Consider the following 15,249-nt stretch of genomic DNA (forward strand, 5'->3'; position numbering starts at 1 on the left):
AATGCTGGGGAAAGTGGAAGGCAAAAGGAAGAGGGGCCGACCAAGGGCAAGATGGATGGATGGCATCCTTGAAGTGACTGGACTGACCTTGAGGGAGCTGGGGGTGGTAACGGCCGACAGGGAGCTCTGGCGTGGGCTGGTCCATGAGGTCACGAATAGTCGGAGACGACTGAATGAATGAACAACACAAAGTTCAGATTGGCTTTTCCCACAATCATGAATTCTGTCACTACAGGTTCACTGTAGGAAGTGAAGAAGGCATATCACTGTGAGTTATTACAAACCAAAAGAAGAAGAAAAATAACAGCAAGAATGGAAGTAGAAGGATGCCTGTGCAATATTTGACTTCTTGCTGGAATACCTTACTAACTGCACTTAACAGCAAATACAAACTTATAGCTTTCTTGGAAGAGGCACTCAAAGCATTATAGCTACATGCTGAGATTCATTAATGCATTAAAGAACCATGAAGACTTTGGATAAAACAGAGAATTGATCCTACAGAATCAACTGAAATTGCAAAGGACAATGGAGAGGGCAGTAGCTGAGGAAACACCAAGGAGGACAATCACTGTCAGGAGCATAAGGGAGTCCGAAATGCTCCAATAAGCTATTGCTTCCTACATATTTCTAAGGAAAACAGTAATCAACATGGTCAAACAGGCAACAACACCATAGAAGGAACTAATGAAATCACTACATCAAGAAAAGGTGCTGGTGGTTGAGGACTAATTGCTCAGGGACAACAGGAGAAGGCCCAACAGACTGGAAAGGGGCAAATAGAGTGTCATCTTCAAAAAAAGAGGAAACAGAATAATAGAGTTGGAAGAGACCACACGGGCCATCTAGTCCAGCCCCCTGCCATGGAGGAGAAGCACAATTAAAGCACCTCGACAGATGGCCATCAAGCCTCTGTTTAAAAGTCTCCAAAGAAGGAGCACTCTGAGGCAGAGGGTTCTACTGTTGAACAGCTCTTACAGTCAGAAAGTTCTTCTTAATGTAGAATCTCCTTTCCTGTAATTTGAACCCATTGTTCTGAATTATAATTTCCAGAGCAACAAAAAGCAAGTCTGATTCCTCTTCCTTATGACAAGATTCAGATATTTATACATAACTATCACGTCTCCTATCAACCTTCTCTTCTTCAGGCTAAACATATCCAGCACTTTAAGCCACTCCTCATAGGGCATGGTCTCCAGACATTTGATCATTTTAGTCCCCTTCCTTTGGACTCATTCCAGCTTGTCAATATCTTTTTAAAATTGTGGTGCCCAGAATTGGACACAGTATTCTAGGTGAGGTCTAACCAAAGCAGAATAGAGAGGCATCGTGAATTCCCTTGATACTCCTTTTGATGCAGCCCAAAATCCCATTAGCCTTTTTAGCTGCTGCTCACACTGTTGGCTCATGTTCAAGATCTTTTTTACATGTACTGTTGTCAAACTGTCCGGCATCTGTGTATTTCAATTTTTTTGTGCCTAAATGAAGCATCCTACATTTTTCCTCATTGAAATTCATTTTGTTTTGCCCAGCTCTCTAATCTGTTACGTTCATATTGAGTTCTGATCCTGTCCTCTGTAGTAGTAGATATCTCTCCTTATTTGATAAGCATGTCTTCTAAATCCAAGTCATTAATAAAGATGTTGAACAGTACTAGGCCCAGGACAGAACCCTGTGGCTCTCTACTAGTCACTTCTTTCCAAGATGAAGAGGAACAATTGGTGAGAACCCTTTGGGTTTGGTGGCTTGACCAATTGCAAATCTACCTAACAGTACACACACTTCCAGACGCAAGAGGCACTTGAACCCACCTATGAATGACCAGCTGGTTCTGGCTGGCATTCCCCGCCAGTCAGAAAAGGGGAGGGGCCTTAGGAACCTTCTTACAGGTAGCCCCTCCCCTCTGCATTCGGCCTTCCAGCAGCACAACTCACCCTCCTGCCCTCAGTTCAGTATGAGCTATATTCGTCGCACTAGGGCCAGGTAAGATTTTTTTTCCTTCTCAGAAAGGAGGGTTTTTCGCCTACCCCAAATTGAAGCTGATAGGAGTAAGGAATTTAGGGTGTGGGCTGTATAAATAGGTGTCCCTGGCAGGAAGTGGGGGGAGAGATTGGATTGGTGTACACCTTGGCACCCTTCCATTCTGGGGTTAAGGGAATTCCTATTCTGGGTTACATTTCACCTATCACCACACCTGCTCCATATTGTTCAGGTTGAACACCAGTCTCGTTTTGGGAAAAGACTGAGGCACAGAAGGTGTTGAGCAGTTCTACCTTTTCCCTATCCATTGTTAACATTTTATCACCTACATGTAGCGACTTTACTCCTTGTTTTTCCTTTTTCTACTGACATCCAAAGAAGCCCTTTTAAAATTGTTTTTAATCTCTCTGGCAAACTTGAGCTCATTCTGTGCTTTAGACCAGGGATCCTCAAACGTTTTAAACAGAGGTCCAGATCACAGTCCCTCAAACTGTTGGAGGGGCCGGATTATAATTTGAAAAAAACATGAATGAATTTTTTAATAGATTGCACATATTTTATTTGTGCTTAAAAAACAATACATTAATTAAAATGAAGAACAATTTTAACAAATATAAACTTGGTATTTCAATGGGAATTGTGGGCCTGCTTTTGGCTGATGAGATAGGATTGTTGTTGTGTGCTTTCAAGTCATTTCAGACTTAGGTTGACCCTGAGCGAGGGCCGGGTAAATTACTTTGGAGGGCCGTAATCCAGCCCCCGGGCCTTAGTTTGAGGACCCCTGCTTTAGACTATCAGACCTTTTCCTTCCTATATACTGTATTTTGGTTATTTGTTTTAATTCCTCTTTGGTGATTTCCCCCTTTTCCATTTCTTGTCTATACCCCTTTTAAATCTTAACTCAGTTGAAAGTTCTTTGGACATCAATTCTGTTTCCTTTAGACTTCTCTTATTTTTCTCTCTCTCCTTTTTGGCACTATTTGCAAATGTGCCTTCAGTATATCACTTTTAAAAAATTCCTATCCATCATTCTTCTCATTTAGTATTCCTATCAATGGGATCTCATTTTGAAATGGTCATATGACTGGTCAAATATATAAACAAATTATTGTTATTATAATTAAATGAAAATTATTATCAATGGTATCTCATTAAGTATTTCCCTAAATTTCCTGAAACCGGCTCTCCTAAAGTTTAGAATACATGTCTGACTTCTCTTAGTTTCCCCTTTCCTCTGTATCACAAACTCCTGAACAACAACGTCACTCCCACCTAAGGATCCCACCACTTTCACTCCATTGACCAGGTCCTCAGTGTTTGTTGGAATCAGATCGAGAATAGCAGATCTCCTTGTTGCTTCTTCCACCTTCTGAACAATAAATTTGTCTACAAGGCAGGTGAAGAATTTGTTAGACTTTGTACTCTTGGCAAAGATTGTTTTCCAATATCAGAATAGTTGATATCTTTCATTGCTAGTATATCTTTTCTTTCTATATGTTTGATATCTGTTCAAGAGAGGCTTCTTCAGTCTGGCTTGGAGATCTGTAATAGGTCTTCACAACTAAATCTTTTTTCAGTTCTTGCTTCCTTTATTTTTGTCCAGACTCTCTCAACCTGGTCACCAGGATTTAAGTTCCAAATCTCTTCACAGGTGTAAACATCCTTGACATATAATGCTACCCCACTCCTTTTCCTATTTGGTCTATTTCTCTGAAATTAGTTATACCCCCTCCATTACTACATTCCAATTATAGGACTCATCCCACCAGATTTCAGTTATGCCTATTACAACATAACGTTTTTGTTGTGCTAAGAGTTCCATTTCATGTTGTTTATTTCCCATGCTCTGTGCATTAGTGTAGACTGACATCTAAGTTCATGGGACATTCTCCCTAGCTGTTTGAGATTATTTTCCACTCACTGCTTAGTAATTCTCTCTTTTCAGCTTTTATGTCCAGATCTTAATAAGCTACTATCCCCAAGAATATTGTTACCCCACTCCACACACAACTCAGTTTTAATTTTGTATGATCATTTTTTTTAATCTTTTAGCAAAAATGATACTTCTAACTTCTGTGAGGCGCAACTCATCCAGAAGCCTATCTTCCTGGCAAAGCAGACCATGTTCCAGGAAGCCAAATGGTTCTTGAAGATTATCTGTTCACCTCTACTATTTTTCTTGTCCTTCCTGGGCTGCCTCATACAAATTATTATAGCCTGTGCCATGCAAATGAATATAACCCAGCAATTACAGCAATTCTAGGAAAGATTCTGTAGCAGATCATAAAAATAGATAGTTTTTTAAGCACTCAGAAAGGAATGCCATCTCTCACTATGAAAGTCAAGATAGGTTTGTTTGTATCTTTATTTATATATTTCAACCACAAAGGCTCCCATATGGTTTGATGGATCTGGACCAAACTTGGCACATATACCCTTCATGGTCCAGCTTAAAATACTAGTGTGGTTTGGGGGGGGGGGGGTTGACAGAGTTGATGGGAGTTGTAGTTCACTCACTTCTAGAGCCGTATGAATCCCACTGACAACAGATCTGGACCAAAGTTGTCTTACCCATCAAGACCAGCTCATAATACTGGTGGTGTTAAGGGAGAAAGGCAGAGGATGTTGGGAGTTCTAGTCCACTCACATTTGGAGAGTTGCATCATGGCCACTGATGATGGATCCTAGAGCACATTTGGACCGCATTTGGCACAAATACACATCATGACCAACTGAAAATGCTAATGGGCCTTGGGGGAATGGCAGCACATGATGGAAATTGTAGCTCCCTCACATTCAGAGAGCCATGTGAATCCCATCAGGTGCTATGCTATGCTTTAAAGAAACAAATCTCTGGAGGGTGAGGGAAGTGAAGATACCTGCTGATGAAGACGGTTGCAGAACTCCATTCAAATTATAAGAAAAAATCACAAAAAATATTCATTCTGCAATGCGGATTTTTAAACTGGAAATGAAAAGGACAGCAGAGCACCTTCAAGAAAACAGCCTGCTGAAGTTCTTTTTGGAGAATTAAGAATAGATTGACAGCTGCCATCAGGACAACAAGATGAGTACAAGATGGCATATGATAACAATAAAAGACTAGCTGCAGCAAAAAAAAAATGGTTATAAAGATTGATACAAAATTAGTGTCAAGCAATCTATCACCAGAGATATTCATAACTCTGAAAAATGAAATAAAACTTGCCATTGTTCAGGCAATGTCCCTTTTACAGCTAAAATCAACACCATTTTAGATTCTACAAATATGACTCTTCAGCAAAGAATCTCTTTCCCCCTCCCTCCCTCCCTCCCTCCCTCCCTCTCTTTCTTTCTTTCTTTCTTTCTTTCTTTCTTTCTTTCTTTCTTTCTTTCTTCCCTTTCATCCATCTCCAAGGCCCTTCCACACTGCCCTATATTCCAAGGCAGAACTAGACAGTCCCTTTGTTGCAGAAACTTCCACCATAAAAAGGGGGTTGTCCAGATTACATCCTGGACAAACCATAATTAATCCGGCACAACCCCCCCCCCCCTTTTCCTCCTGGCATTTCATAGAATCATAGAATCATAGAATCAAAGAGTTGGAAGAGACCTCATGGGCCATCCAGTCCAACCCCCTGCCAAGAAGCAGGAATATTGCATTCAAATCACCCCTGACAGATGGCCATCCAGCCTCTGTTTAAAAGCTTCCAAAGAAGGAGCCTCCACCACACTCCGGGGCAGAGAGTTCCACTGCTGAACGGCTCTCACAGTCAGGAAGTTCTTCCTCATGTTCAGATGGAATCTCCTCTCTTGTAGTTTGAAGCCATTGTTCCGCGTCCTAGTCTCCAAGGAAGCAGAAAACAAGCTTGCTCCCTCCTCCCTGTGGCTTCCTCTCACATATTTATACATGGCTATCATATCTCCTCTCAGCCTTCTCTTCTTCAGGCTAAACATGCCCAGTTCCCTAAGCCGCTCCTCATAGGGCTTGTTCTCCAGACCCTTGATCATTTTAGTCGCCCTCCTCTGGACACATTCCAGCTTGTCAATATCTCTCTTGAATTGTGGCGCCCAGAATTGGACACAATATTCCAGGTGTGGTCTAACCAAAGCAGAATAGAGGGGTAGCATTACTTCCTTAGATCTAGACACTATGCTCCTCTTGATGCAGGCCAAAATCCCATTGGCTTTTTTTGCCGCCACGTCACATTGTTGGCTCATGTTTAACTTGTTGTCCACGAGGACTCCAAGATCTTTTTCACACGTACTGCTCTCGAGCCAGGCGTCACCCATTCTGTATCTTTGCATTTCGTTTTTTCTGCCAAAGTGGAGTATCTTGCATTTGTCACTGTTGAACTTCATTTTGTTAGTTTTGGCCCATCTCTCTAATCTGTCAAGATCGTTTTGAATTCTGCTCCTGTCCTCTGGACTATTGGCTATCCCTCCCAATTTGGTGTCGTCTGCAAACTTGATGATCATGCCTTCTAGCCCTTCATCTAAGTCATTAATAAAGATGTTGAACAGGACCGGGCCCAGGACGGAACCCTGCGGCACTCCACTTGTCACTTCTTTCCAAGATGAAGAGGAAGCATTAGTGAGCACTCTCTGTGTTCGTCCACTTAACCAATTCCAGATCCACCTCACCGTAGTTTTGCCTAGCCCACATTGGACTAGTTTCCTTGCCAGAAGGTCATGGGGGACCTTGTCGAAGGCCTTACTGAAATCCAGGTACGCTACATCCACGGCATTCCCTGCATCTACCCAGCTTGTAGCTCTATCGAAGAAAGAGATCAGATTAGTCTGACATGACTTGTTTTTGATAAATCCATGTTGACTATTAGCGATGACTGCATTTGTTTCTAAGTGTTTGCAGACCACTTCCTTAACAATCTTTTCCAGAATCTTGCCCGGTATCGACGTGAGGCTGACCGGACGGTAGTTGTTTGGGTCATCCTTTTTTCCCTTCTTGAAGATTGGGACCACATTGGCCCTCCTCCAATCTGCTGGAACTTCTCCCGTTCTCCAAGAACTCTCAAAGATGGTTGCCAATGGTTCCGAAATGACTTCCGCTAGTTCCTTCAATACTCTGGGGTGTAGTTGATCTGGCCCTGGGGACTTGAACTCATTAAGAGCGGCCAGGTATTCCTGAACGACTTCTTTCCCAATTTGGGGTTGGATGTCCTCCAAACCCTCATCCACTCCATCTTGCTGAGGTTGAAGACTCTCTTTTTGTGAGAAGACCGAGGCAAAGAAGGCATTAAGTAGTTCTGCCTTTTCCCTATCCCCTGTCAGCATTGCCCCATCTTCTCCTCGAAGAGGTCCTATCGCCTCCTTGTTTTTCCTTTTTCTACTGACATAAGAATAGAAGCCCTTTTTATTGTTTTTAATGTCCCTGGCAAGTCTGAGCTCGTTTTTTGCTTTAGCCTTGCGGACCTTTTCCCTACAGGTGTTGGCTATTTGTTTGAATTCTTCTTTGGTGATTTCTCCCTTTTTCCACTTCTTGTGCATGTCTCTTTTGTGTCTTAGCACAGTTAGAAGTTCTTTGGACATCCATTCTGGCTTCTTTGCACTTGTCCTATTTTTTCTCTTTGTTGGCACAGTTTGCAATTGCGCCTTGAGTATTTCACTCTTGAGAAATTCCCATCCATCCGTAACTCCCTTGTCTTTTAGTATCTGTGTCCACGGAATGCTGCTCAGCGTTTCCTTCATTTTTTGGAAATCAGCTCTCCTAAAGTCCAAAATGCGGGTTTGACTTGTCTTAGTTTCGGCCTTCCTTTGTACCTCAAATTGCAGGAGCACATGGTCACTTGCCCCTAAGGATCCTACCACTTCGACCGCATCGATCAGGTCCTCCGCATTTGTTAAGATGAGATCAAGAGTAGTCAATCCCCTTGTTGCTTCTTCTACCTTCTGGACCATGAAATTGTCTGCAAGGCAAGCGAGGAATTTGTTGGACCTTGTACTCTTGGCCGAGTTTGTTTTCCAGCAAATATCGGGATAGTTGAAATCGCCCATGACTACTACATCTCTTCTCTGTGCCTGTTTGGTCAACTGTTGGCAGAAGACTTCATCAAGTTCTTCCTCCTGGCTTGGGGGTCTGTAGTAGACGCCTACAACGACATCTTTTTGAGTCCCAGTTCCCTTGATTCTTATCCAGATGATTTCAAGCTGGTTTCCCAGATTGCTGTCTTGAATCTCTTCTGTAGCATAAGAGTTTTTGACATATAAGGCTACTCCGCCTCCTCTCCCCTTTGTTCGGTTTCTGTGAAAGAGGTTATACCCCTCGATATCTACATTCCAGCGATAGGAGTCATCCCACCAGGTTTCAGTGATCCCTATGATATCATATTTGTGGTGTTGTGCTAAAAGTTGGAGTTCGTCTTGTTTATTTCCCATGCTCTGTGCATTAGTGTAAAGACATGTGAGCCCCTGAGATCTTCCCCTGAGCTGTTTAATTGGGATTATTGTGCTTTGGGTACTTGGTCCTTGTTGTGTTTGTGCAGCCCTCTGTTTAGCCTTCTGGCGATTCCCAGATATTGTGGGTAAAGTAGTGTTCGCAAGGCTGTTGTCCCCCTCCCCCGGTGGACCTAGTTTAAAGTGCGTCTAATGAGGTTTGCGAGTCTGTGAGCAAAAAGGTGTTTTCCTACTTGTGTGAGATGCACCCCATCCCTTGCCAGTAGGCCATCCTCCTGGAAAAGCAGGCCATGGTCGAGGAAGCCAAAGCGTTCCTCCTGACACCATTTTCTAAGCCAGTCATTGACTTGTACTATTTTTCTGGCTCTTGTGGGTCCGTGTCTTACAACAGGGAGGAGGGATGAAAAGACCACCTGTACATTACATTCTTTTAGCTTTGCTCCTAGAGCTCGAAAATCATTTGTGATCTTTTGAAACGTATGCCTTGCAGTATCATTGGTTCCTACATGAATCAACATGAGGGGAGGACGGTGATAGGGCTTGAGGAGCCTGGTGAGCCTCTGAGTGATATGGTGTATTTTTGCCCCCGGTAGGCAGCATATTTCTCGAGCCATCCCATCTGGTCTGGAAATGACAGCTTCCGTTCCTCTAAGGAGGGAGTCGCCTACTACCAAGACCTGTTTACTTTCAGGAATGACAGGGCCCCTTTTGTGCAATGTAGTGTGTAGGTCTCCAGAAAAGTGATCCTGTTGGTATGAATTGTGTAGGTGAAAAGTGTTGTCCTCCTCCTCGACATCCCCGGTGCATTCATCAAGGACAATCCATTGAGATCCATTTCATTAGTACAAGCCTGGAGAACTCCGGCAGTCGTCCCATTTAGCCTGGGTGAGTTCTTTTCTTTTACTCTGTTTAGTGGGCTTTTAGGGAGGCGATTACAGTGCCTCGGTATTCTTTGGATACTCACCCCAGAAAGCGTATGCTTTCTGGGGTAAGTGTAGATGAGCCCCCAGGAAGATCTGCATTTTTAAAATGTGGATTCTCCTGGGATAAAAGCCTATCTGGAAAGGCTCCCAGAAAATCCCACAATATCTGCTTTGAACTAGGCTATTTGAGTCCATACTGCTATTCCAGTTCAAAGCAGATAATGTGGGATTTTCTACCGTGATATTCTGGGATATAGGGCTGTGTGGAAGGGCCCCCCAGTCACCCACCCCATTATTCGCAATTGCAAAGTAATACCATAGGATCCACAATACAATACTTGGATGTTATTTTTTTTTTTTTAAAAACTGACATTATAATAACTTATTCTTAGTTTATATTATATCTCTATGTTAACACATAATCTAGTGGTGAGATGGTAGATACATAAATGACTCGCCGTCCCCTGGCACACATTGCTGTGTCCCAGTCTATGTATATGTGTTTTGTGTGTGTATATGTGTGTGTATATATTTGTGTATATGTGTTTTGTGTGTATATATTTGTGTACATGTGTGCGTATATATATGTGGTTTTGCGCATGCGTTGTAATGTAATTTTGGGGTTTTTTTTTGGCCTTTTAAGTCTCTTTTGCTGTGTTTTTCAGTGTTTTTATGAGTGTGGTCACTTGTTGGCCTGATAAGTGTATTGTGTCCAAATTTGGTGTCAATTCGTCACCAAATTTGAGTTAAGTTAATCCCACAAACGAACATTACATTTTTATTTATATAGATGTACAGCTTCACTTCCTGACTTTATCCCTGCTTTGGATGCCTGATCCTCCAGCTCAGGTGTTCAGGGGCGCCTTCTCCAGTATCCTCAAAGCAGACATTGCTTGTTAACATATCTGTGTAATAATGTGCAGTTAACTTCAAAGAGTGGAGCCCCCGGTGGCGCAGTGGGTTAAATCCCTGTGCCGGCAGGATTGAAGACTGACAGGTTCGAATCCAGGGAGAGGCGGATGAGCTCCCTCTATCAGCTCCAGCTCCTCATGCGGGGACATGAGAGAAGCCTCCCACAAGGATGATAAAAACATCAGATCATCCAGGCATCCCCTGGGCAACGTCCTTGCAGACGGCCAATTCTTTCACACCAGGAGTCACTCCTGACACGACAAAAAAAAAAAAACAAAACAAAAAAACAAATTCAAAGCGTGCCCACTTTCCACTGCATTTCATGCTCTCATTACTTCATTGGAGGTGATGTCTTAAATGACCGTAATAGTTGTTGTTGTTTTTTGTCAATTGAGGAACACTTAGGAAGGAAAGTCATCACTCTGCCCCCAACCCAGCACAGCCTGATTTTTTAAGGAAATGTTTGAAACAATAAAGAGACATTTCTTAAAGGGGAATTGATAATGGGAGGGGAATTACTACATTCCTCTGCCCTTTCCCCTCCACCCCCATTTTGCACTGTCTATTGAACTACTCGCAAATCTGATCAGATCAAACAAGTGATAACTTGAGTAGATATCAAAAAACATACACGTGTACAGAATTTATTTGCAGATAATGTCTATTTATTGCTAATAAATCTTACACATTCTATATCTGCACTGCAATCGACCTAATGAGATTTCAAAAATACTCTTGTTTTCCAGCTAATCTTACAAAATCTACATTATTCTACTTCAATTCTGATCAAAAATTTCAACAACAAACAGGAGTAGAAATTAGACATTCAAACTTCAAGTATCTGGGCATTCTCTTAACAAAAGACTGAAATCAGATAATTAGGATAAATTATCTACAGGCATTTTATTTGGCCAATTGACGCAAAAGTTGAATACAAGATCAGATTTGAAATTATCAGTGTTAATTAGGGAAGATTGCAGCAGTATAAATGCATATGCTTTCAAAATTACCATATCTGTTGCAAAATATTCCTTTAACAATGTTCTACCAAATTCTCTGAAATTTATAATTAACTGACAAATATTTTACAGGTGGGAAGAGAAATCATTTTTTAAAGAAGTGCAATATAATTCAACTGCGTTAGTGATACTTAACTTTAAAATTTCATCATTTTGGCTATGGCATTTGAATCACTATGCTTTGGCTTAATAAGTGAAATTAGAAATGGAAAGTGATGAAGGATAGAATGAGATAATAGCCGTATTTACTCAAGTCTAATGCACCATCGAAGGTAATGCACATCTCAGTTTTCAAACCCCCAAAAGTACTTACCATATTATGCAAATCTAATGAGCACCATATTTTTAGAAGGTAATTTAGTCAAAAAAGGTGAGCATTAGAATCAAGAATATATGGTACTTTATTTAGGTCTTGATGTTGCTCAGCTAAATATGGTAGCCTCAGTATGCCCTTCTTTAAAAGCCTTCTACGTGTTTGATGAAAATGGAGAAAATATCTGGCTCCAGAGCCCTCTCCTATTTGCCCATTATTTTATCACTCTAACTTTACCTTCAATGATTGAACATAGCCATTTAGGCATTATGAGATCCCATGTAAAGTCCTTTAGGTCCATGATGGAACAGCAGCAGTTCTGACAGTTTATGTTGTACCCCCTCACACCAAACATAACTGAACACAGACCATCCTTGTTCTAAAACAGGGATGTCAAATGGGTTGTAGATTTTTGGGGGGCTGTATGACCATGTTCTAGAAGCATTCTCTCCTGATGTTTTGCCTGCATCTGTGTCAAGTATCCTCAGAGGTTGTGAGGAGTTTACGTTGGGTACCTCACAATTTTTGAGGATGCTTGCCACAGATACTGGTGAAACACAAGGAGAGAATGCTTCTGGAACATGGCCATACAGGCCAAAAGATCTGCAACAACCCAGTGATTCTGGTCATGAAAGCCTTCGACAATACAGGGGTGTCAAACTCATTTTCATTGAGGACCACATCAGCCTTATGGCCACTGAGGACCGCATCAGCCTTGAAATGGATACAGAGGATCAGCAATTACATTTTTTACATAGTGAATGGTGCTCTTTAGTTTTTACTTCATTTAGGTCCCCAGATGTTATTGAATGACAATTCCTATGATTTTTTAATTATCTGCCACATGGACTTGGAATTGTAATCCAACAGCATTTCTTAGGTTGGGAAAAGGTTAAAGGACATTTTAAAGTCAGACATCATATCCACAAGCCTTGTATCTAAATTCAAACAGCATTTTCTTGATTAAATGGAACAAACTGTAGATGGCACTGCTCTACTCATGATGTCTAATGACTCTACAGATGTTGTAGTCCATCAACTGGATAGGCACATAAAATAGTATGGTGAGCTGGATTTGGCCCATGGCCCTTGAGAACACACATCTTCTAAAACAATGTAGGAGCAAATGGAGAGCCATATGGTTCACAGACACTAATTGCAAGAGTTGAACAGAGAAATGCCAGTTGCTTGTTGTATAGCCTCCTTTCCTTACCACCATGACTGTTGGGGGAAACAATGGTAGAGAATCAGGTTATGTGACATGTGTTTTTCTATTATACAGGCACTCCCCAAGTTATGAAGAAGATAGGTTCTGTAGGTTTGTTCATAAATTGAATTTGTATGCAAGTTGGAAGAGGTATATTTTTAAGTATAACTCCAGCTATATATAAAAGCATAGCACACGGAAGGGTTAACACCTGTTAGCACCTGTGTTGTGTTTGTTTTGCTGTCTGTGTCCCTGTTCAGAAGGTTTCATATTTCTGTCCCTGAGATAATTGGATTTTGAAAGTGTTGGATTGTTGCAGGGACTGGGACAGGATGGGAGAAAGAGGGGTGGGGCGCAGGGCCGTAGCCAGGATTTCGTTTCGGGGGGGGGGGGGGGGGGCTAAAAAATTTTCAGGGGGGTTTCGGGGGGGGCTGAGTTTCGGGGGGGGGGGCTGAGTCTGAGTGAAAGAGGGTCTAGCCTAGCAAACCTTTTGTATCATTACCCCAATACCCCCATACATATGGGATATATTGAGAATGGTGATCAAATCATGATATTAATAAACATAACAGTTTAAATAATGCACCAGTAAGGCCTTTTCGGGAACCACCATGAGAATTTCGGGGGGGGGGCTGAAGCCCCCCGAGCCCCCCCCCCTGGCTACATGCCTGGGTGGGGGGGAAGAGGCCAAGAGTAGTTGGCAGAGGGTGGGAGGGGGAGGGTTGCCTGCCATGAGGAAGTCTTGACACACGGTGATCTGGGAGGACCCTTCTCTCAGCATGAGGATGTGGTGGGCCGCCCCGTCCCCCTGTCAACAGGAGGGGGTGACACACAACTGGATCCAGGGGCCGGGGCTGGAGGAAAGAGCCCAAGAGGCTGCATCTGGCCCACGGTCCTGGGATTGCCCATACTTGATCTACACCACAGAATTAATGCAATTTGACACCAATGTAACTGCCAAGGCTCAATGCCATGGAATTCTGGGAGTTATAGTTTGGTGAGAAATTAGCACATACTGGCAGAGAAAATTAATGATCTGATAATTGTACAGTGTAGATGTACTCTGTTGAATTTCTGTGTTTTGTCTTCTCCTGTTGTCTTTATGGCTACAATAGAATTTTTAGTTTGTACAGCAGCACAACTCCGTGTTGATTCTCTCTCTGCTGTGTCCTACACACATAGGCTACCAGGGTTGTGCCTGATAGATGAATTAGGACTGGGTCATGAGAATGCAACCCAGTTCTTTTCAGAAGGGAAAGAAAGCACAGTTTTGAAGAGGTGTCTGGAACATACGAGGGTTGAATGAAAAGTAATGCCTCCACCTTCATTGCTTGGGTTTGGATGGAAATATTTTAATAAATCAAACGCCGAAATAATCCTTAGAATGTGCTCTTTAACTACCACTATTCACTTTTCCACATAATCACCAGACAATTGGATACATTTCTGCCAACAATAAACAAGTTTTCTGAAGCCATCACGGAAGAAGTCGATACTCTGTTTCCACCACCCATCGTGCACAGATCTTCCTATAGCCAAGGAAAACAATAATGTGACCCACACAATCTTGTAAAATGCCGATTATGCTTGAAATTTCTCTCTGAGTGATACAATGATCATCCTGAATCAATCTGTCAACCTTTTGCTTGTGAAACTCGGTGGTTGCTGTCACAGAATGTCCAACTCTTTGTTTGTCACGCAAGTCAGATGTTCCCACCTCAACATCTTTAAACTTTCTCGCCCAATGACACACAGTACTCACATCAACACAATCACCATAAACAGCTGGCATTCTCTGATGAATCTCCTTTGGGGTGACACCTTCAATGATTGCACGTTGCTTAAGTCGCATTGACTGACCGTCTGCGCAGGGTTCCATACTTCACACTTTAATAACACAACCATTCAATGCTAAGGCTTCCCGCCAAAATGGAACTGTAAAGGAGAGTCTACTGAACAACCAGTACCTGCCGCATACCAGTACTGTCATCTGTTGAGGAGTTATGAAGGTGGAGACATTACTTTTCATTCAACCCTCATAATTGCCATTATGGTGATACAATTGTCTCTTGGCTATACCACTTCAGAAAGCAGATGTGGAATGTGCATGAGAATGTTCTGTCATATGAAAGCATACCTTATATAGTGGGCCCTTAGTATTTGCAGGAATTTGGTTCTAGGACCTTCTGTTAATACCAAAATCCAGGGATGCTCAAGTCTCATTATATACATTGCTTTACCTTATATAAAATGGCAAAATCATAGTTTGCTTTAGGTTTTTTCGGGGAGTTCTTGTTTTAACATATTTTCATACCATAGATGGTTGAATCTGTGGGCACAGATCCCTTGGATATAGGGAGCACACCGAACGTAGAAGAACAACTACTCTTGGAAAGAATTCTTGCCTAACCTTCTTTCTCACCTCTACTTTTCACTACACATGTGGGTTGCCTTTAAATCAAGGAGCCCCTAAAAATGACCTGTGGTCCTCTAGGTGTTTGG

The sequence above is a fragment of the Anolis sagrei genome, chromosome 3, assembly GCF_037176765.1.
Source record: "Anolis sagrei isolate rAnoSag1 chromosome 3, rAnoSag1.mat, whole genome shotgun sequence".
Lineage (NCBI taxonomy): Eukaryota > Metazoa > Chordata > Lepidosauria > Squamata > Dactyloidae > Anolis > Anolis sagrei.